At 47.5% G+C, this 22,500-nt stretch overlaps 1 protein-coding gene across 3 annotated transcripts in view; it reads left to right on the top strand.

Moving 5' to 3' along the window:
* The window catches only part of LOC311022303 (uncharacterized protein), a 101,741-nt gene that overhangs the window by 10,400 nt on the left and 68,841 nt on the right, over window positions 1-22,500 (top strand). The gene's annotated exons all lie outside the window — the stretch shown is intronic.

Genomic DNA, 22,500 nt, shown 5'->3' with positions numbered 1-22,500 from the left:
CATATATGAAGGCAAGATTAGAAACACGTGGTGTGTGAGATCCTCGTTGATGTTGATTTAAAAAGACGACGTTGATAAGTGATTAAAGAGAAGCACGTTGGTGTGTTTTGTGTTGTCGTCACGCAGCTGCTGTTTGTTTCCAACAAAACGCCGGCTTGATCTCCGCCGCCTCCACATCCAACCTGACACATCAGGAAAGTTTCACCACCACTGTTTTTATTTGTTCAACTAGTGCACCGAGGTGTGTGTGTGTGTGTGTGTGTGTGTGTGTGTGTGTGTGTGTGTGTGTGTGCTGTCACTCACATTCAGTTCAACATTGATCAGAAAACAGGAGTCACTGCTCATATTCAAATAGATTTATTTGACATGACACAGGAATGAGTTGAATGTGCCCCCCTACTATCACACACACACACACACACGCACACACACACACACACACACTAGCCTCCCAGCCATCTGTCACCTGCTCAGCTTTTCTCCTCTTTTCAGAAACCGTTTATTGATTTCTCTCTAAAATCTTACAAGACGACCTTTGACACGAGATTAATCTAAAGAGAGTTTTCTCCTCTTCTTGCAGATCTGCCTTCTCTTTGAGACGGTTTAATTCGTGACGTGTTGTGACACGGCGGTGTCGGATGTTTAACGTCGCTGGTGGTTTAATCTAATGAGACGGGAATGAAAGAGGACGGGGATCAAACCCTCGATACAGACTCTTTATTCACTAAAGTCATTATCACTCTGATCTTAACAGCTTTTTCACTGTCTGGTTCTTCTCTCTGGAGGGGGGGGGGGGGGGGGGCAAACAAATAGCACACGGTGGAGGCTTTGTCACATGCAAATCAGCACTGCTCACTCCTTTTCTGTAATATTTATTTATTTAAAAAGAAAGAAACAGAGAGATATACTCCTTGATCAATTCCTGAATATTCTACATAGACATGAAATGTGAAGAGGTGGAGGTGTTAGATATCTATATCTATATCTATCTATATAAAAGAAGATATAATCTACATTTTCTCCTCTGCAGGGTGCCGCTCACGTTGCTCCCGTAGACGTGGCCGGTTCCCTCAGAAGGCTCCGGGTTTCCAGCCTCCACTCCTGGAGTTTAGTGGTCTGGAAGCAGCTAATTTGATTGACTTTCACCTCCGATATTCCTCCCGGTCCCCTGACAGTGATGAGACCTTTCTGGTCAGTGAGTGTATTGACTGGCAGTCAGTTAGCACTTGACATGTCAATGCCCCGGTACATTCTGGGTGTGTTTTTTGTGTGTGTGTGAATATTTCTCATTGACGGGATCGATCCCTTTTGCCGCCAATCTAACAGGTTGTGGAAGTGTTCTACTCGTGTGTGACTCATCTCCAGGTTGTTCGGGTGTGTGTTGTTGAGTTTGACGGGACTTCACCTGCATGCACCTCCGGTTTAATCAGCCGTTTGGTGGTGAAATGTAAACCCAGACATGTTGATAAAAGACGTCAGGTTTTACCATAGAGCAGTAAAACAAGTTGTTTTCGGGGAGGCCGGCTGAGTGACATCACACTGATGGATCGCTGCGTTTCCTCCGTCTAAATGCGACACACATTTGTCAGCGTGCTCCTCACCATGTCAGGGTTTTGAAGGATCCATATTCGTCTTGCAGAACATGAATATAAATATGTAAAAGCGTGGCTGTTCTCAGACTGACACCCCCCCTCCCGTCTCCATGTTCCTCCCTCTTCTCACCTGCAAAGGAGGCGTTGATGTGTGTGTGATGCCCTGCTGCAGGAGTGTTGGCTAAGTTTACTTCCCACCTAGAGTCTCCAGAGTCCAGGCTCGCCCCTCCGGACCCCCCTCCCCATCCAACCCCCCCCTCGTTGTCCCACCAAACACTTGAGACATAAATGAGACACTGTGTTGACAGCCGCTTACAGTGAAGCAGGTGGACGGGGAGTTACATGAGAAGAGTGGCATTCACACCACAGATATGTTTCACGGCTGGTGGAAATAAATCACATTTATAGTCGGAGGTTTTTCTTCTTATTCGAAGGGAAAACAGTTTGCGGTTCAGATTGAATGAGAAACTCCCCCATGTGTTTAAATATTTGGAAAGTGTCATCGCTGGCTGTTGATAAAAGACGATCCTGCGTCGGGGAGGCGATGCAGATGACACGTGGAGAAGCATCCTCGTGGGTTTGTCTCTCTGAGAACAACAGCTACGCCGCTACGCGTGCACCAACGCCTCGCCTCGCCGTGTTTAGAGGAAGAAGGCTGTAGACGGCGTGCTGCTGGTTTGCTAGAAGCTTCAGCGACCCGATCTCCTCCGGGACCGCGGCCCTAATCAGGTGGCTGAAGGCGGCGGGGGCCACAGCAGGACGATTATACGTGTTAGCACATGTTGGAGGGTTTGGAGATGACGGACGGCGGGCCAAGAGCCGGCTCCCATGCTGATCGGTAACTAGCACCCGGGCCTCGCCACGGCCTCGCTGCCTCTCATTACAGCATCAACATACAGATCAACATATATATGAATCATATTTACATACATATATATATATAAATCATATTTGCATACATATATATCAACATATATATGAATCTAAACATGACACGTCATCAGCTGGGGTCTTAACATGTCATGACAACAATCAATCAATCTGAAACTTTTAGCTACAGAGAACGAGAGAAAAACACAGGTATATAGACAGGTAGATAGACAGGTAGGTAGATAGATAGACAGGTAGGTAGATAGACAGACAGACAGATAAAAGAAAATCTAAAAACACAGATATTACGTTAATAAAGTGCTCATGAGTGAAAAGTCGTGTTTAGTGAAATCCGTTGCGATACGGAAGATAAAAGATGCGTCAGTGCGACGTTTAAAGGAGCAGAAGAAGTCTACATGCAGGATGTGTTACAGAATGATTTCACAGCTTTCTGACCTTTTTCTGGTTGTTTTTCTGCACAGAAGTGAAGACGGTCAAACACGGACGACAAAGTCCTTTAAGGTCACACGTCACAAATAAAAAAACACGCCTTTTCCCACAATTAGGTTTTGACTTTGAAACATGACTTTGTTGTTTTTTTTATTAGCGTAACGCTAACGGATAACCTCCCGGCTTGTCAACGTCTCCAGCGTCTCACTCGTCTCTCCGACACGCGTGTGCGCGGCGTTGGCGTGTGCACGGCGTTGGCGTGACCCTGCGTTGTCAGAGAAAAGTGCACTGTAAGCTGGTGGGCATGTCAGCGCCCAGCGTGGCGTCCTTACCCGGCTCTAATCCCGGCCGTGGCCTTTTAACCCTCTCCGGCTCACCGTTCCTCCGCTGCCTGACAGTGGAACACGGAAAAACAAATGGAGACCTTGAAAACCATAAGGCACCGCTTGTTTGTCCTCTAACTTGTTCTTTTCTCCTTTTTTATCAAATCACCAGCTTCATGGCCCCGTGTTTGTTTGTACATTTACCTGTTTTTACTTTTGGAAGTGTGATATCTGGGGCCGCTCGGCCCTCCTACATTCACATGCAGCCTGGGGATGATATTGATTTGCTGTTTGCAGAAGCTGTCTCTCTGATACGAAGGAGGGTGTTTTTTATATTCCGGTGAATGTGTTTTTTTCTCCACCTGTCAGAAAGTCGACTCCAGATGAGATCCCGCTTCACGTTAAAGTCTTTGGATGCAGACTTGTCTGATCTGACTATGTGGAAGATTCCCCCGAGAGATTCTTCTTTGTGAAATCTCTCGTCAAATTCCTTATTTAAAGCTTGAATCTCAACCGTCTTCTGAAATTGACACCCATGCATTGTTCCGCTGCTAATTAAGTTTTCAGGATTAAGATCTCGCTCTCCGACGTTAAGGAGCCACTTTCCCGTGAACTTGATTTCACTTTTCTCCCTTACCTCCCCGCCCATCCCCCCTACTTTTACTAATAAAGCCGTGTTCCCCGCTGATGGAAAATTGTCAGTTTACCTCGAGCGGCGGGGGGGCTGGCAATCAGTCCTTTAGAAAAAACGCAGTGCCAGGTTAACCTGCTGTGATAGTGGACTCCGGGGACGGTGCCCCACCTCTCGCCTGACACGCAAGGGCCCCCCCCGCTCACCAATAAGAGGCATGCCCGACGCACAATGGAGTTGTTACCAAGCCCTCGTCGCTTTTAATGGCACCACCAGCAAACCTGCTCAGGAGTTTCATTATTTTCCATAACCCCTGTCTGATTGAATTTTTGATTGTGACGCAGTATTTGCCTCTTTTATCTGAACCCCCCCCCCCCCCCCCCCCCCCCTATCTCCACACTTCCTAATTCCACGTGAAAATGCTTGATTGTTCTGATTGCCTTTGCTCAGTCTCGTAGAACCTTCTAGCTAAAGTCAACAAAAGCGCCCCAGACATTAGAGACACAAAGGGGGAAGCTTTTCAGAGTCAATCTGAGGCAATCTCCTAGAGGAACTGTTAATGGGACACTTGTAGGGAGGCTGGTGGTGGTGGTGGTGGGGGGGTTAAAAAGTCTAGGACGGGGATGTGCAATACACTCCACTAGAGAGCCTATGGATGGTAATCCAGAAGTGCAGCATTTCTAATGCAGATGCTCCGAACCAGCGACTATGCAAAAACCTGTAAGAGCGCTGGAATTGGACAATTTGCCCCGTCGTTGGATTTAGATGCATGTCTATGCAGCGGGGTATTTACATCACAATACACAGCCGTCGCCGAGGCCCGCCATGCTAATTTATCTGCAGCGTGAATATGGAGGGGGGGGGGGGGGGGGGGGTTACAAGGTTTTTCCTCTCCAGCCACAGATGGAAGACCCGGTTCTAAACCTTCAGACAAAAGGGGGTCATTATCAATCCGAGGCCCGGAGCACCGTGAGGTTGAAGGGTGGAACTGGTCTGGTGTCAAGATGTGAGCTGTCATCTGTAAGCTAATCCCTCCCCCCCCCCCCTTTTTTCTTCTCCCTCCTTTTTTTCCTTCATGCAAACCTCTTCGTATTGACTTCACCACATTTGATTTAATGAAGTGAATTAATTAGACGGGATTGAATTAAGGAACTCCTCGGATAGCAGGAAAATTAGTCGACGTGCCGCGTTGTGCTTCTGGTTTCTGTCTCCGTCGCTAAGAACCGGCCGGGAGCCCGACTTCTCTACGCTCAATTAAAAGCCGTCGCATGACGTTTTAATACGCCTCCATGAGAAGATTATTTCACTTGATGTGATCATTATGTTTGAGAATAACTTGATTGTATAAATATATCCAGAAATATCCAGTTTTTATCGGATAAAAGACTGAAACACAATGATTTTGTTTTACATTCATTGTCTTCAGAGGATGAAACCATCTGACCATCTTATCACCATGAGGTGGTCGTTAAATATCTTGATCAGATCCGGTATAGATATCCCAGAGGATGGATGTTGATCAAAGGTTCCGTCTTCTAGATGGATCGACACATTTTTGCAGGTGTTCATTGTGTCCATGAGCTCCACCTTTCATTTTGTCCAATTATTCGAAATTCTTCCAAAGCGAATGACATTCTGGTCAGATTAATGCTAATCGACCCCCTCGCTAAGCCCCGCCCCCTGGTTGCTACTCTGTCAGTCACTAACTGCACTCTAGTGACGAAGTTTTAACCGACACAGAAGTCTGCTGTGGTTTTGTTGTCTGAACCCAACTTTAGTTTGTAGCATATCGACCTTCGAACTAATGTTGAAAAAATGGATAAATCCAACTTTAATTTGTTAGTTTGAAACACAAAAATTAGAAAATTCCTGTGGATTTTAGTTTCAGGACTATTTCATGAACTACAGTAAGACTGTTATAAACTAAGATGACGAACGTCAGCACGTTAGCATATTCATTGTGCTCATGCTGTTAGCATTTAGCTCACTGTCCAGCTTCACACATTATGGCTGTAGGCTCCTAAAGGGGCCGTTTCCATGACAACGTTTTCAACATAATAACTATGCAAAATGTTTTCAGGCCTGCAAACGAAAGTTTTGAAACCCGATTCTTTTGAATACGCAACTCCAGCGTCGCCGTGGAAACGGTGACATCACAGCTCCACTTCCCACAGCGGCGTGTTACGTTTGCAGTCAAACAGCCACGAAGAGTAAGAAGACGACGTTAATTAACGCTCCTCCAACAACAGCGTGGATTTTAGCTGCATCGTAAACGCAGAACTTATTTTCAAACGGCGTTTTTTCGTGAGACCGTTGTCGTGGAAACGTAGCCTTAAAATCATTATTTCATGCAAAAATAAAGCTGCATTGAGCAAAACTTCTTCTACTATAACTGATAGCTCTGCTGCTTACATACTGTATTTATCTAACAACAGCAGTACAGAACACCTGCCAAGACAGCTGGATGCACACACACACACACACACACACACACACACACACACACACACACACACACACACACACACACACACACACACACACACACACCTTATTCTTCTTCCATAAAGCTATGAAGGAAGCTAGTGCATCCATACCTCCTCCTCCTAAATACAGATTTAGAGTCATTTTGTGGTACTTCAGAGAAGGCCGGCCGTCAACAAGTGGCTGACGGAGCGTCCGTCGTCTGTAATGCTGCTGCTGTTCTGATGGAGGAGGTGATTCCCGGCGTACGCCTCCCGCATGCTGTTGTCTGTCACTTAATTAGCCTCCAGCTTTAGCGCCGCATGCTCCTCAGGCCCGCTTGTTTGTGTTTGTGTGCAGCGAGGACAGGTGTCGCTTCGCTTTGTAAAATAGTAATCGTTGTGTTAACGTTTGTATACATATTGTATAGCCAACGTGTGTGTGTGTGTGTGTGTGTGTGTGTGTGTGTGTGTGTGTGTGTGTGTGTGAAAACATGCACATTGCGATCGAATGCATGTAACATATCTGAAGGTGAAAAACATAACAGATGTAGATTTTTGAGCGTGGACTCAGCAGGTGTTGTTATTTCCTGACGAGAAACCAAAATCAAAGTTATTCCACGAGTATAAAAAAAAAAACGAAAGTCCGAATGCATTCTTCTTGCTTTTTTCTTACTCACTTCGGATAAAATTAATGTTTACCCTCTTTTGGCCCCTGGCTTTAATTTGCGAGCGAAGGGGCTCGACCTGAAACTGTGTTGGGATATTCATCGCATCCCTTTTAGTCAATTCATTTAATTATGCCGCTCTGCCCAGGGTGCCAGCGCCGAGCGAGCAGCATCTGAATGTTCTTCTTCAATCTGCATGTATAAACAATGTCGGCCGGCCGGGAGGAGCTTGGATGACCGGCTGCATGTGTGAGTGTGTGTGTGAGGTTGCAGAGTTTCTTCGTAGACAACCAGGAGTTTTGGAAGCGAATGGCGAGAGGCTTCCTCTGCGCCACGAACTCTTGTTAATTGGGAGGAAGCAGCGGTCGGGATTAGTGTGGAGATGAGATGAAGTGTGTAGCCATTAAAAGGCTCCCCGGTTCCTTCAGATGTAGTAAAAACACACATCGCCTTCACACTTACCGGTGACAAGATTGTATAATTTCTTTTCTTCACGTTCTTCTCGTGACATAAGTGAGAACGTACAGCCGCTCACGTCTCCGCTGACGACTCCGTGGCAAACACCTGTTCGCTCCCGCTGTTCGCTTCGTTCCCACGTGTGCATTTTTTTTTTCTTAACCGCAAATTAAATTCCAGCTCCGACACATCAGATGGATAATAAGGGGGTCTTGACGGTGATTTTCAAAAACAGGCGGCAGCATCCGGAGTGCACAAGGTGAAACTACGAAGGCTAAGTGAGTGAAAATGAGCGAGTTCAGGAAATCTTTATCTTCTCACTTAAAAGCTGTTCTTTTTCTGTTCCCGACTTCAGATATATATATATATATATATATATATTATATATATATATATATATATATATATAAAACAGCAGCAAAAAAGCCAGTAAATCACCTTTTTCAGACATGGAATCAGGTGGCAAAGTGAAGCCGATGCTGAAGTGCCTCAAGCTGTAAAGTTGAGCTTCAATTATAGAAGCTAACTTTGTGTGCACTAACTGGCCTGGTGTGCAGACCACAGAATTTTAGGTTTGTTTTTGTCTATGTTCTCCTCAAAACCAGAGAACTCCTGATGATAAAAAAACAGAAATTTAACCTCGCAGATCTTTGTAAAACACAAACTGAGTTTTTGTGTGCGTTTTTTTTCTACAGTTCCTAATATGCTTCAATGCGATGCTGCAAGAGTTTTTATTTTAACGTACATCTTTTGGTGATTGCAGCAGCTGCACATTTCAAAACCGACTACGAGAAACAACAATTTGCACCGAAAATCCAGTCGTGTGTTTTCGACACGTTCATATATGATAGCTGGGATTCGGCCCCTCTTTCCCCCCCAAAAAACCCTCTTGTGGCTGCACAACATGGAAGCTGAGGAGAAGCATGAGGAGGAGGAGGAGGAGCTGGAGGAGGAGTGTGGACGCAAGCTGTGAAAAAAAATGGAAAAAATAGTCCCGTGGAAATCCTCAGCACACACGCAACCGAGCCCTCCTCCGTCTCCACAAAAGCCTCGCGTTCACGCTCGCCGTCTTCCTCCTCTGCATACAGAAAGGTATATAATGGAATATGAGTGAATTTTAAAGGCAGAATAAATTATTTAATGAAACATGGAGGGGGGGGGGGGGTAAGGGGGGGACAACAAAACCACTGCGGGAGGCGGTTCAAAGCAGAAAGGGAACGGGGACCAGCTTGTGTTAACTGAGATTATGCTCCGTGGCTAAAATACAGTGCTGAAATTTCACCGTCTCCAGGCTTTCATGTCGGAGGATGAAACTGAGATGGGTCGAGCGAGGACTCGCTGGTGGCGACGTGGCGATAAACAAAACAAAAAACGCCGCATGAATAGCCAATTATTGCTTTGAGCGAGGGCCTGGCGGCGTGTTTTGGTGGAGGCTCCGAGTAACCGAGTCCCGCCCCGCTTGGCCTCCCTCCACGGCCTCGCCGCCGAAGAAGACTCGCCGCCGCCGCCGCCGCCACCGGGCGCTTCACGTGGATGTGGACAGGTTTTTGTCTCGTTGTTGTCGTACCGGCACAATAAAAGCAGTTTTTTTTGTCTAATTTCAGATGTGAGATGAAAGCGCGGCCTCTCTCCGAGGACGACGGCGTTTTTGAATCCGTGGATTTGGAACCGCGCGGATTTCTTTGGCTTTGCGAATATCTTTGTTGTGCTGAAATGGTCCCTAAGCTCCCTTTTTTTGTTTTTTGTTCCCAGTCTGCGGTTCCCTGGCGATGACTCTGAGGAACAAGTGTGTGAGTGTGTGTGTGCTCGGAAATGTGCGGCTGATTTTGAGCCAAATTTGTAATAGAGGTCAGACATCTTGGGGTTGGTTTGTGGAGCGTCATCGTTCTTGTCTTTGGTCCGTAGCGGGGGAAGTTTATGTCAAATCGCCCGTCTTGCTTCTGTGACGATAACCTGTCTCTCCAGAGGTGTCCAATATGGCAGATGGTGCTAATTATCAAGGGTCACACACACACACACACATGCAGAGTGTTTAAGGTGATGGAGCGACAATACCTCCTAATATAGCTTCTACATGTACTTTGTGAAACCCTGCAGATGCCAGAGTTCACACTTTACAGGGAATGAAATGAGCTGATGATGAAGAAAGACTTTTTACATTTCCTTTACAGCTCGGGATCTATTTTCTCAGCCGTCGATAGATCCAGGTCTATTTGTAAGTTTCATTATATCAGCTGCTCAACTTCTTGTTCTTGCACCTCTGAAGGCAAAATGGATCTTTGCTCTTTTTGAATTTGTTCTATCTCTGCACACACACACACACACACACACACACACACACACACACACACACACACACACACACACACACACACACACACAGTGTGGGGCATATTCTCGGCCGTGTTTAAATGTCCTCCACTTAACGGTGGCTGCAGTTCCTGGTTCTCTGCATTAACCTTTGCGGTGGTATTTAATTAAAGGTCCACACCTGTAACGCCACCCCCCCTCCCCCATCCTTCGCCTCCTTCCTCCTCGGCAGAGTCGGGCTAACTGAAGTCACACTGTACATCCGTTGCAATTAGCATGACCTTAGAAACACCATGAGAGCCTCCCCCCCTTTGCCCCGTGGACCAGGAGCCCTCCCCGTCCTTCCATCTGACCCCGGCGTGCCGTGGCTGTGCTCACGCTCAGTGGGGTCCGGACTGATTATGGTGGCCCCTCTGCTCCGCGGGGCCTTCAGGGACCGCGTCGGGTACACAGGTAGAGGTCATAGGGCTCCCCAGGTCGCCCGAGGGGAGCTTCCTCGCGCTCTAACCCCAAATCATCATCATCACTGGACGTGGGGAGCACAGGAGGCGACCGCATTCAAACGGTCGCCCTTCAGGCCGGCTCCACTTTGAGGCCCGCGAAGACGTTTGACACGTTTTGAATATCATTTCCTGCAGCACCGACAGGAAACGGCTCCGCTGTCCTTAAATGGTCGCTGGCAGCGAGCGCTCGCAGCTCGCCTTCAGAAACGGAACGGAATAATTTAAGCTCAAATCGACCTCTAAACTTTCGTTAGACAAACCGAAGGTCACAACTCTACTTACTATTAACATAATTAAGAAATGTATCAATAATCTGTGTATTTAATGTGTTTTCACCAACGTGTCCCATACTTTCAATTCAATAGCGAGCTCCCATGATGCAACTCTCATGTGTCGAAGTGAAGGGAAAGATCTCATCCTGGTCCAAAGTGACTTCAAGTTCAGAACATGAAATGTTTAGTTTGTTAACAGCTATAAACTCAACCAAATAGTTTAGTTGCCAAACCTGCCGTTGCTCTGAACGTGCAGGACCTCAACAGCAACGCCGTCGCCTCCAAATGACCTTCACATGCAACTAAAACTAGAGTGGATTGTGTTTGCTCTTGGTGTTGAGTCCTAGAAGTCCACGTAGGGGAGGAGGTCTGGGTACGCAGGACTTTCACCCAGGAGACTGATGTAAGTGACCCGTTAGAACCAAGTAGGTTTTTAGATATTTGTTTAAATTCCGTCATTTTAAGCCAAACCAAAAAATGTACTTTACTTAACCCAACGAAGTAGATTTTTTGCTTAAACCTCACCAAATGTTTTGTTTTGTTCATGACTCGCATGTTTCAAACTGTTTAAATCTGCGACTGTTTGGTCCAGAAACAAATATTGCGAGTGCAGTTTAGTTTGTATGAGGTAATTTTGTAGGAGACGGGTTTACAACAGGGTACTTACCTATGTGGAAATCAACCACGTATCTAAGGTGCATGAATGTCCTGCACTGGAAAACAGGCAACATCTTCCAGGTAGTGATGACGTTTTCCCCAAAAATCCAATCAGTAAAGCGTATAAACATCATCTGTGCCGGAGGACGTTGAAGGTTGAGCATAAACACTTTTCTCCCAAAGTAACTTTTTTGATCATCGCCATTAATGAAAGGCGCCTGCATCGGCAGTCATGAAATCGTTCCGTGCTCCCCCTCGTATTGCCTTACAGGCATAAGTTGATCAGCGGTCGTTGCTCCATGAGCAGATCTATATGGTTCCCCTCTTCGGAGCGGCTGCTGGTACAGTGGCGGCGCTGCGATAACAGCAACGCCACTTATTGACCAGATAAATGTCTCGAACGGAGTCACAAGCCCACACATGATTAGCCACTCACATGTGCACCCATGCACACCCGAGTGTATACGCATGTGTCCACATACACCTCGCCGGCCTCTGTGGACCCCCCTGTGAGGTCAGGAGCACCGGCGCCCCCCCATGGTCTCTCTGCCCTGTGGTATCATGCTGGGCAGATATTTCTGTCTGCGTGGATGACTCCTTGACATGGTGTTTATTTGGATTGGCAACTTGTTTTGCAACTTGTTTTCATTTGAATCGATATGCAGCGCAGAGAGAGAGAGGGAGAAAATATATATATGAGAGAGAGTTGACTTGAGGAGGGGGAGTGGCCAATCGGGAGGAAGTAAGACCATGGTGCCTCAATAATAAGAAGAATCCCAAAGGAAGCATCTTCTTTTGTCCTCATGTACAAAGAAGCCGTTTCCTACGACGGCGTGTCAGGGCCATTGTAGGAAAGAAAAAATAAACGGAGCCGAGAGACGGGGGCAATATTCCAAGAAAAAAAGTGGCCAATTTGCAAGTTTATTACGATGCTAACAACCGGCATCTATGTTGTAACTTGTTTATATCGTGATACGCAGACACGTGATTATAGCAAAGAAAACAGAGGTGAGAGAGGGGGAAGGTAGCCCATATAAACAAGTTGCTTTGTTTTGTTAACGCCGGATGTTTGCCGTTGCTATGACAACAAGTGAAAGCTACCGCTAGCATCTTAGCCCAACCGCCCCGATCAATAAACACCCATAAGATGACAATTTGGCCTCATATGAATAAAAGCAACAATAAGCATCAACATCATCACCCTAAGGACCTTAACGAGGCGTCGTCACACGTTGGGATGATTCATTAGAAACACAAACGTACATTCATGGGAAGTTAGCTAGCATTTTCCCTACTTTTTTTTACCGAACACGCCGTCGTACTTTCCCACGTAGCGTTTCCCCGACACCGATGCCAAGGGAAGGCTAATAAAATGTCATCAGAGTGAAATGAGAGTTAAGTGGAGGGGAAAAAGCTGAATATTCACACTCATTTGGCCGACACCTGGGGGACCGCAGTCACTCACGGGCCGCATTCATATGCATTGTATTACGACCCCCCCCACCTCCTCACGTTGACAATCAACAGCTTTAACACCTTTGCTTTAATTTAATTAAAGCTGCGATTGTCACGGCGCAAACACTTTGATTTGCACGTGCACGTTGCGTTGGCGTGCACGTTTGCCCTGCAAAAACACACACAGGGGTCATTGTACATGGAGGAGCACCAATTATTTCTGTGTGGATAATTAGACGACGTAAGTGTTCGTCCAAGCAGAGAGGAAGAGTGTCAGGCCGACATGTTTTTTTGGTGTTTTTTTCCCAATCAGGTCACATTTGGATCCCTGGTTTTCCTCAGGTGGACCCCTCAGGCTGAAGCCCTCCGAGCTTCCCTTATTCTGGTTATAAGATAACCTATATGTTTTAATAACACTAGCTGGAGAAGATAGACCTGAATGAAAAGAGGAAAAAACAACAAAAATACTGTTTTCAGACTTTTTACATATTCCGGGAAAAGGTAATAAAATAAAGAGCTGTTTAAGTTCAACCAAAAATGCAATATGTTTAACATTCAGTATTTTTTATTGGCTGCTTTATTCCAGCCAAGAGAGATATCGCCCACTGAGATGCAAAACAAATGGATCAAAGTATGAAGCGTTTCCCAAACCCATGTTGGTGTTTAATCTTTGCTTTAAGGATGGTCTTGGTGGCATTTGTGCAACATTAAAGGGCCGTGGGAAAGAAAGAGGCAGCGATGCTGATGAAAGTGGAGTCAGATTTCCTCTAAGCGAGGGGGATCACTGAAGCCGTTTCATTACAGACTGGACTTCTAGACCTTTTAATGACCACAGTGTTTGGTCCGTTTTGTTGCCTTCGCTGCGTTTCCGTGTAATCTCACTTCAAATAAACAAATGATGGGACGAGGATTTGCATTCGTGGAGCGATAATGATTCCAATTATGTGAACGTTGTGGGTTAATGCATTTATATTTCTGCGTTAGCTAAACCTGCAGCTATGTACGTACAAAAACGTAAAATGAAATGTTCCCTCAGATGCAGAGACACAAAAATGTTTTTTTAAATAAAAACCTGAAATCCTGAATCCGTTGAATTTGGATTCAGAATGTATTTCTGTCCAAGACATATTTACAGCTAAGATTATTTCATCCTCCTATCTAAGTTATCTTTAAATCTTTAATTTATTTAATTTATTTAATTCTTATGCATGGTTGCTCTTAGTATCAGCAACTTTGTCTCCAAGAAATGACTTGTAACGACAGTTATTATTAGTTTATTATCCACACAATAAGGACCAACATTTATCATTTATTTTCCTGTTTTGCTCGTTGTTAAACATTGTTTGTTTTCTTCATTAACGTCCAACTGATGCTTCCTCTTTCCAACTTTACCCAAATTATTAATTTTTTTTAACAACTTCCTCCTCCCCCGGATCAATAAAGTAAAGATTCCCCATAAAAACACATTATTAAAATGATCCTTTAATGAATTTTTAATCGTGAAAATCGCCTCCCTAATTCTACCCCAAACATGAATGTTGTTTTTCAGCAACTGTGAACATCACACACACACACACACACACAGACACACACACACACACACACACACACACACACACACACACACACACACACACACACACACACAGACACACACACACACACACACACACACACACACACACACACACACACGGTCCCCGGGGAAACCTTCCCTTTGCTTTCCAATTCTCACCTACTTCTGCTTTCTGTCGTGTGTCTCATTTGTCACAACATTCACATGTTACACTTTGCTTCAATTTGATGTGTGAGATGCAGTCAAACCTGAACACCAAACAAGACCCCCGCCCCCCTCCTTACCCCCCCCCCCCTAAAAAAGCGCCGTACATTCACCTCCCCCTCGACAACCCGATGGCCATTCTGTGCAGAACAAACCAAATCAAGTGAGAGCTTTGTGTTGCTCTTTCGTCCCACAAGTTTCCTACTGGCAGCATAATGAGCACCTTCAGGAAAATAGCAGGTTAATCTAAACCCAGAGTTCCTTTTCTTCCTCCTCCTCCTCACATACCAGGTGAGCTACGCCATTTGCCTACATCCTCTTATTGTGAGCGTTTTTTTCTTCTTTCAAACTCATCTCTGAAGACTGCATTTCCTGTCAGGAGTGCATGGAGTGAGGAACAATACCCTCCTCCTCTGTGGCCTTCTGTAGCCCCCCTGAAGGGAGCCTTATCATTGGGATTGTAATGTAATGAGTGTCCCCCCCCCCCTTTAAAACAAAAGGTCTGACAGCTCTAGCAGCTCCGTGGCTCCCCGGGACCACGGCATTGTTATTAGAATCCCCAGGAGTGTTTGTGCACACGGCCACACTCTCCCCTTCTAGCGGCTTCGTGTCAACAAGATGCAACTAAAAATAACGCGGCAGAATATCGCTAAACTAATCATAACGGGGTCGGGAATACCGGCAAAAAATGTACAAAAAAAGGGTATGGTCCGAGGGAGGTGGATGGGTCCTAGGGAAGTGGATGGGTCCGAGGGAGGTGCATGGGTCCGAGGGAGGTGCATGGGTCCGAGGGAGGTGCATGGGTCCGAGGGAGGTGGATGGGTCCTAGGGAGGTGGATGGGATGGGTCCGAGGGAGGTGGATGGATCCGAGGGAGGTGGATAGATCCGAGGGAGGTGGATGGGATGGGTCCGAGGGAGGTGGATGGGTCCGAGGGAGGTGCATGGGTCCGAGGGAGGTGCAAGGTTCTAAGGGAGGTGGATGGGGGTACATGGGTCTGAGGGAGGTGGATGGGTCCGAGGGAGGTGGATGGGGGTACATGGGTCCGAGGGAGGTGGATCGGTCCTGAGGGAGGTGGATGGTTCTAAGGGAGGTGGATGGGGGTACATGGGTCCGAGGGAGGTGGATCGGTCCTGAGGGAGGTGGATCGGTCCTGAGGGAGGTGGATGGGTCTGAGGGAGGTGGATGGGGGTACATGGGTCCAAGGGAGGTGCATGGGTCCAACGGAGATGCAAGGTTCTAAGGGAGGTGGATGGGGGTACATGGGTCTGAGGGAGGTGGATGGGTCCGAGGGAGGTGGATGGTTCTAAGGGAGGTGGATGGGTCCGAGGGAGGTGGATGGTTCTAAGGGAGGTGGATGGGGGTACATGGGTCCGAGGGAGGTGGATCGGTCCTGAGGGAGGTGCATGGGTCTGAGGGAGGTAGATGGTTCTAAGGGAGATGGATGGAAATACCGTCAAAAAAATGTACTTAAAAAAAAGTGCCTCGCCTGGAATCTTTGTTCCACAGTTTTTCTAACACGTGTAGTCATAAGTGAATCCATCATCGCCCGGGGAGCCGTTGACCCGTTTTAATGTGTCCACATTGACGGATGACACAAGTCGGCTTCAACTTCCAGCAGCAGACATACCCGGTGTTGACCCCTGCAACCCCCCCTTCATATTGTCCTTGTCCCTGGTTGACAATGGGCCTCCAGCAGCTCTGACATTCATCACCTGTTAGCTACACTCATCCATATGAATATGCCTCTTCGGTCCTGCTCACTGGCCTGCAGGGCATTTTGGGGCATTTGGGGGGGGGTGGGATTAAAAACAATGGTGGCATATCAAGAAAAACATCCCGAACACTGGAAAACAATCGTTGCCAGATAACAACCCACATCCACGTTTCCAGTCAATTGAGGACTAAAAGAGAAAATTAAAGTGCTTTACAATTTGCTGCTCACACACACACTGATGGCAACGAGCCACCAAACAAGTTGCCGGCCACTTTTTAGGGGTGAAATGTCTCCAAACACATTTTCGAATTTGCCTGGATTTTGTAAGTTTCTAGCCTTGTAGAGAAGTCTGGGTTTTATTTGTTTGAAGACATCTGTCGCTGGGATTTCAAGTCAACAGGGATCCTTGTTAAATGGTGGACACACAAACAAATGCATCCATGTTGTTTGCAAACGCCAGAAGCTAATGACGTAGCATTACATGTTTAGAGAAAAGACTCGTAGTGGGGGGGTGGATGGGTCCCAGGGAGGTGGATGATTCTAAGGGAGGTGCACGGGTCCGAGGGAGGTGGGTGGTTCCCAGGGAGGTGGATGGGATCCGAGGGAGGTGGATGGTTCTAAGGGAGGTGGATGGGTCCGAGGGAGGTGGGTGGTTCCGAGGGAGGTGGATGGTTCCGAGGGAGGTGGACGGGTCCGAGGGAGGTGGACGGTTCCAAGGGAGGTGGATCGGTCCGAGGGAGGTGGGTGGGTCCGAGGGAGGTGGATGGTTCCGAGGGAGGTGGACGGGTCCGAGGGAGGTGGACGGTGGGTGGGAATGTGGGTGGGTCCGAGGGAGGTGGATGGTTCCGAGGGAGGTGGATGGGTCCGAGGGAGGTGGAATTGTCCGAGGGAGGTGGATGGTTCCGAGGGAGGTGGATGGTTCCGAGGGAGGTGGATGGGTCCGAGGGAGGTGGATGGTTCCGAGGGAGGTGGATGGTTCTAAGGGAGGTGGATGGTTCTAAGGGAGGTGAATGGGTCCGAGGGAGGTGGATGGTTCTAAGGGAGGTGGATGGGTCCGAGGGAGGTGGAATTGTCCGAGGGAGGTGGATGTTCCGAGGGAGGTGGATGGTTCTAAGGGAGGTGGATGGGTCTGAGGGAGGTGGATGGGTCCGAGGGAGGTGGGTCCAGCACCACAGGACTTTCAACATCGAGGTCGGCCCAAAGTTAACGTTTGTTCGACTGTATGTTGTTGTTTTAGTTGCAACCATTTTTTCTGAAGTTGCATCTCGATACTTCCAAGTTGCTTTAAAGCCGCGCTGAACAACTATTTCAAGTGGGACTTTTGGAGATTTCTAACAGATTACCAGATCTAGCAGCGGTCCCTCTGAAAGGGACACTGATGTTACTTTTGTTTATTTGATCCTTTAAGCACTGCACCCCCCCCCCCCCCCCCACCTCCACATTATACTCAGCATTGATCTGTTTTTTGTGGTAATCTGGGTGAACTGACCTTTGGAACAGATGCAGCATTGTTTTTGTTTGCCGGCTACAATCGAATCAAAAAAGACAAGAAAAGTGTGAAAAGCCACTCGACGCGGCAATAAACGTAACATAAATACTGGAAATGTGTCGGATTTAAATCCTGCGGCGTCGGCGGCGTCCGATGGCGGCGAGTCAGAAATCAGCATGTCGACTCTCGGGAGTAAATACTTCATATCGTCTACATTCTTTTTGCGAGTGACATTCTTTATGAGCTAGTGAGCCACTCGCCAACACGGCCGTGTGTGTGTGTGTGTGTGTGTGTGTGTGTGTGTGTGTGTGTGTGTGTGTGTGTGTGTGTGTGTGTGTGTGTGTGTGTGTGTCGGGGGCTGCTTTGTTTTGCTAGCTGACAGCTCCCCTCCCCGTGTTGGGCCTGGCAGATGTAGAGGTGTCACCATGTTGATTAATTGTTTACGGTCACCTGTCTGTGGTGCTGCCTGTCTGCCATGTCGCCGTGTGCTGGGGGGATTTAGGGTTGTGGGGTCGGAGGGGGGGGGGGGTGGATGGGGGAGGATGGGGGAGGAGGGGGAGGAGGGGGGAGTGCAGCTGAAAAGGTGAAGGAAGGGGAGGCGACAGTGTAAAATGATGCTATCAAGCCGGCGTCTTCAGCCTGACGTCTGTCTGAACAGCAGTGTGGTCGTGTTGAACACGGATCACAGCTAGTCAGGGGCCTGGTGGGGCCTGGTGGGACCTGGTGGGGCCTGGTGGGTCCTGGTAGGGACCTTGTGGGTCCTGTTGGGGCCCTGGTCGGTCCTGGTGGGTCCTGGTGGGTCCTGGTAGGGGCCTGTTGGGACCTGTTGGGACCTGGTGGGACCTGGTGGGTCCTGCTGGGGCCCGATGGGGCTCTGGAAGGGCCTGGTGGGTCCTGGTGGGCCCTGGTGGGTCCTTACGGGGCCCCTGTGCTCCTCCCCCCATGCAGTCCATAGTGCTGCTGTCTGCAGAGGAACACATTCTCAAAAGAGAGAAAACAGAGAGGAAGTTCCTTTTTCTTCGTATTTAGCCGAACTTCTCCTGCTGGGTAAATTAAACCCCCGATGATCGTTGGAAAAAAAAAGGGGGGGAACTGAAGCCTCTCAAGTGAAGATTTTTTTAATCATTAAGATTTTTAAGAAAATAGCCAACAACAGCCATTTTCACGACATAAGCTGTCGTCTTGGCGACGCAGCTCTGCCCATCAAAAATCCCCGTTAAGAAAACAATATCCCGAGTTTTATCTGCTGGATATTAATATTTAACATTTTGTGTTTTTTAGTCTATTTAAATGAGATTCATTCAGCTTTAAAAAAACGTTCTGATCCTTTTTGATTCCCTCTTTAGCGGCCGTGTCTCTATTCTGCTTCTTTAAAGTCGGAGGAGATCGGCGCCGTGACGAGGAGGCGTGACGTTTGTGTTTTTTTTTTACATGCTGGACCTTTGCATCATTGAGAACACATATCCTATTCTGTTTGAATGGCTTTTGATTTAGCCCATATTATCCATTACTTACTTATTCATAGGCCACTAGCTTTTTCTTCCCTTCCATCCATTCAAATCAATATTGCAGAACCCAGTTGTGAGTGTGGGTTGGGTTTTTTTTTTCTTCAAAGTGGCAATTCTTCCAACCATCTGCGCCCCCTCTCTCTCTCTCTCTCTCTCTCTCTCTCTCTCTCTCTCTCTGCTTTAAACCCGCCCTTAGTAACAAGCCACGGAGCACCAATCTGTGCCGTGATTCGGCCAAACCCTGCCTGCCGACTGGGAAGGAACATCATCAAAACTATTCTGTGTTGCCATGGAAATAGAGACCTCAATAAGTTCATCTTTTTCATGTGTGTGTGTTTTATTCTGGGGGTGTGTGTGTGTGTGTCGGGCGGGGGGGGGCTCGCTTGGCTTGGCATTTGGTTGGTTGCTCGCTCCGATGAGTGGCAGAGCTGCAAGCTGTTTCCTCCTCAGTGTGTCTTTTTTTTTCTTCTTCTTCTTCTCATCCCGTTTATTTATTTAGTCATCAAACATCAAGAATGGCCATTTTCCAGCCACGTGTGAGATTTCAAAATTACAGTGTGTGTGTGTGTGTGTGTGTGTGTGTGTGTGTGTGTGTGTGTGTGTGTGTGTGTGTGTGTGTGTGTGTGTGTGGACACATATAGAAGCAGGTGGAACAATCGTGGACGTGAATAAAGACGCTCGGCTGCATGAATGGAAAGAAAAATGGGTCAGCAGAATACATTTGCTGTCAACACACACACACACACACACACACACACATAGGTTGCGTTGCTCTTCACCGTGTGCGTTTGACTCTTGGAGTGCAGCGTCGCTGCAGCACTTGTGTTTGGCATTGACGTCTCTAAGTAGTAGTAGTAGTAGTAGTAGTAGTAGTAGTATAGTGGTGGAGAGGGTGCTTTGAAGTACTGGATCTCCCTTTTACTCCGGGAGAATACAAATGTACGTTATAGGCATGTCAGTGTATACAGTGAGTGTGTCTGAGAGGGAGATGAGAGGAGGGGGGGGGGGGTTGTTATCGGCGTGTCACAGCCATGTATGATACAGCTTGATCAGATGGTTTCCAAGAAAATTCTCTTTGATGTTAATATTATTCATGTGAACTCTGTGAGGTAGTGAACGCCGGCTCTCAGAGGGGGAAACGTGAGAGATGTCTCAGTTATCTGCACCGTTCAAGCCCTAATTCACAGAAGAAGAGGAGGAGGAGGAGGAGGAGGAGGAGGAGGAGGGAGAAGAAATCACTGCAACAACCGAAAAAAACCCCAGAATTTGGGGAGGAGTAGCTAGTTCAGGGCGTGCGGGAACAGCTATATTCCATGTAATTGGACAATTAAAGCCATATCTTGGCATCTCTGGCGAACGAGAGCTCCTAATGTATTCCGACCTCGTTCTCCGTGTGACTGTGGGAAATAGTTGCCGAGTAATTCCACGTGTCGGCGTGTGCGTTGTTTTTTTTTTGTGGCCTCTGAACCACGTGAACGTTAATGCGATTCAGCCGGAGATGAAAGCGTTAGCGGCGGCGGCGGCGGCTCTGTGGGTTGTTGTTGCAGGCGAGCGTTAGCAGCCAATTAGATTCTGTAAAATGGCGTGAGTTCCCTTAAATTCATCCCTTTGCACTTGAGGATTTAAAAACAAAACAAAAAAAAACAAATCCGTGACACTTGGGAGGGGGAGGGGCGACACGGTTATTTATCGTGTACCGGCTTTAATTAAGATCTTATATTATTGATTATAGCGGAAATGTCATTTCTTATCTTTCTTAAAAAGAAAAAAAGAGGAAACATCCACATTTAAAATCATGTTCAACATCACTTCTAATCCTCCAGGCTGAAGGTGAAGCGACCCCTGTGTGTGTGTGTGTGTGTGTGTGTGTGTGTGTGTGTGTGTGTGTGTGTGTGTGTGTGTGTGTGTTCTTATCTGCTTGTAATCAGGACTTCCATTTCCAAAGCTGACCCTAACTCGATGTGGCTGATAAGGCGGGCCGAGCTGCATCTGTATGCCGGGCCTATTGTGCTTGCAGAAGGAGAGGGGATGAGAGAGGGAAGGCGAGAGGAGGGAGTTTGAATCTCTGAGGGCCGAGCTAACCCCCTGCTCCTTCCCTGAAATGGAGATGTTATTACATTAGCAGCTAAAAGGGTTTATTCACAGTTAGTGCAGTTTAGGCATGCAAATGGAGGATTTCAGTGTGCTGCGTTGCCTGGAGGTATAGGACAGAAAGCACAGGAGATTTGCAAGGATTAGTTCCACAGGTTCCTTTTATTATGGAAAGAACCCTTCCTGAATGAAAAGGAGGGGGAGGAGGGGAGGGAGGGGGGAGGAAAAGGTGAGTTGAGGAGAAAAAGGATTGAAGATAGAGGCAGTGGGAGAATTTAGGAGGGGTTTTTTTTCTTGGGTTGTGAGCTACGTGAGTGATTTTTGACATCTTGACTCTCCGTGTTCTGAGGTTATGCACACAGGGCTGCTTCTTCTTCTTTTTTTTTTTTTCGCCTCCGGCTGCCGTAACAGTTGGTAAACAGAATGCAACCCGGCGTCTCGGTGTGTGTGTGTTTCCTGCAGGAGTGTGTGCCGTGATATGTCTCACTAAAGCCTCTGAAATAAAGCGGCGGTTATGATGATGAGGCCTTTTGGGGGCGGATTTTCTCTTTTTTTCTTTTTTCTTTTTACAGTGCACCACACACACACACACACACACACATGCTCAGTGTGCATGAAATGGAGGGTGGCGAACCCGCTCGGATCACTCATGTCGTTGTTAAGCGCGTGTCTCGGGGACGGCAATCTGATATGCTCGAGTTGTAAAGTTAAAGCCTTCATTATCTCGGCACGAGGGCGCCAAGGTGTCACCTTCACTGGACCTGACACGTGCACGCTCCACCTCACCATGGGAGACCACACACACACACACACACACACACACACACACACACACACACCATGGGAGACAAGGCTGAGAGATGGAGGCTTTTGAGGAGGAGATGGACAGAAAGGACTCAGAATTAATGGTTGATGGGAAAAGTCAAGGTCATGCGTGGCCCGGGGGGGTCAAGGTGACGGTTTCCTGTCGGGGGCGAAGGGGACACACACACACACGCACGCACACACACACACGCACACACACGCACACACGCACACACACACGTAGAGGAGGCCGATGGCAAATGAGTGAGGTCTGTTCAGCAGGGAGGAGAGACAGATTGATGTGATGTCATCGCAAAGTAGTTCTCTCACTCTTTTTTTCCTTTCATTCTCGTCGACCAAGAAAGTAAAAATGTGTGTGTGTTTAAGTGTGTGTGTGTGTGTGTGTGTGTGTGTGTGTGTGTGTTTAAGGGTGTGTGTGTGTGTGTGTGTTTAAGTGTGTGTG

The sequence above is a fragment of the Eutrigla gurnardus genome (genome assembly GCF_963514095.1).
Source record: "Eutrigla gurnardus genome assembly, chromosome: 12".
In the NCBI taxonomy this organism is placed as follows: Eukaryota; Metazoa; Chordata; class Actinopteri; order Perciformes; family Triglidae; genus Eutrigla; species Eutrigla gurnardus.
The sequence above is the reverse complement of the archived record's forward strand: the minus strand, read 5'-3'. Positions and strand labels throughout refer to the sequence as shown.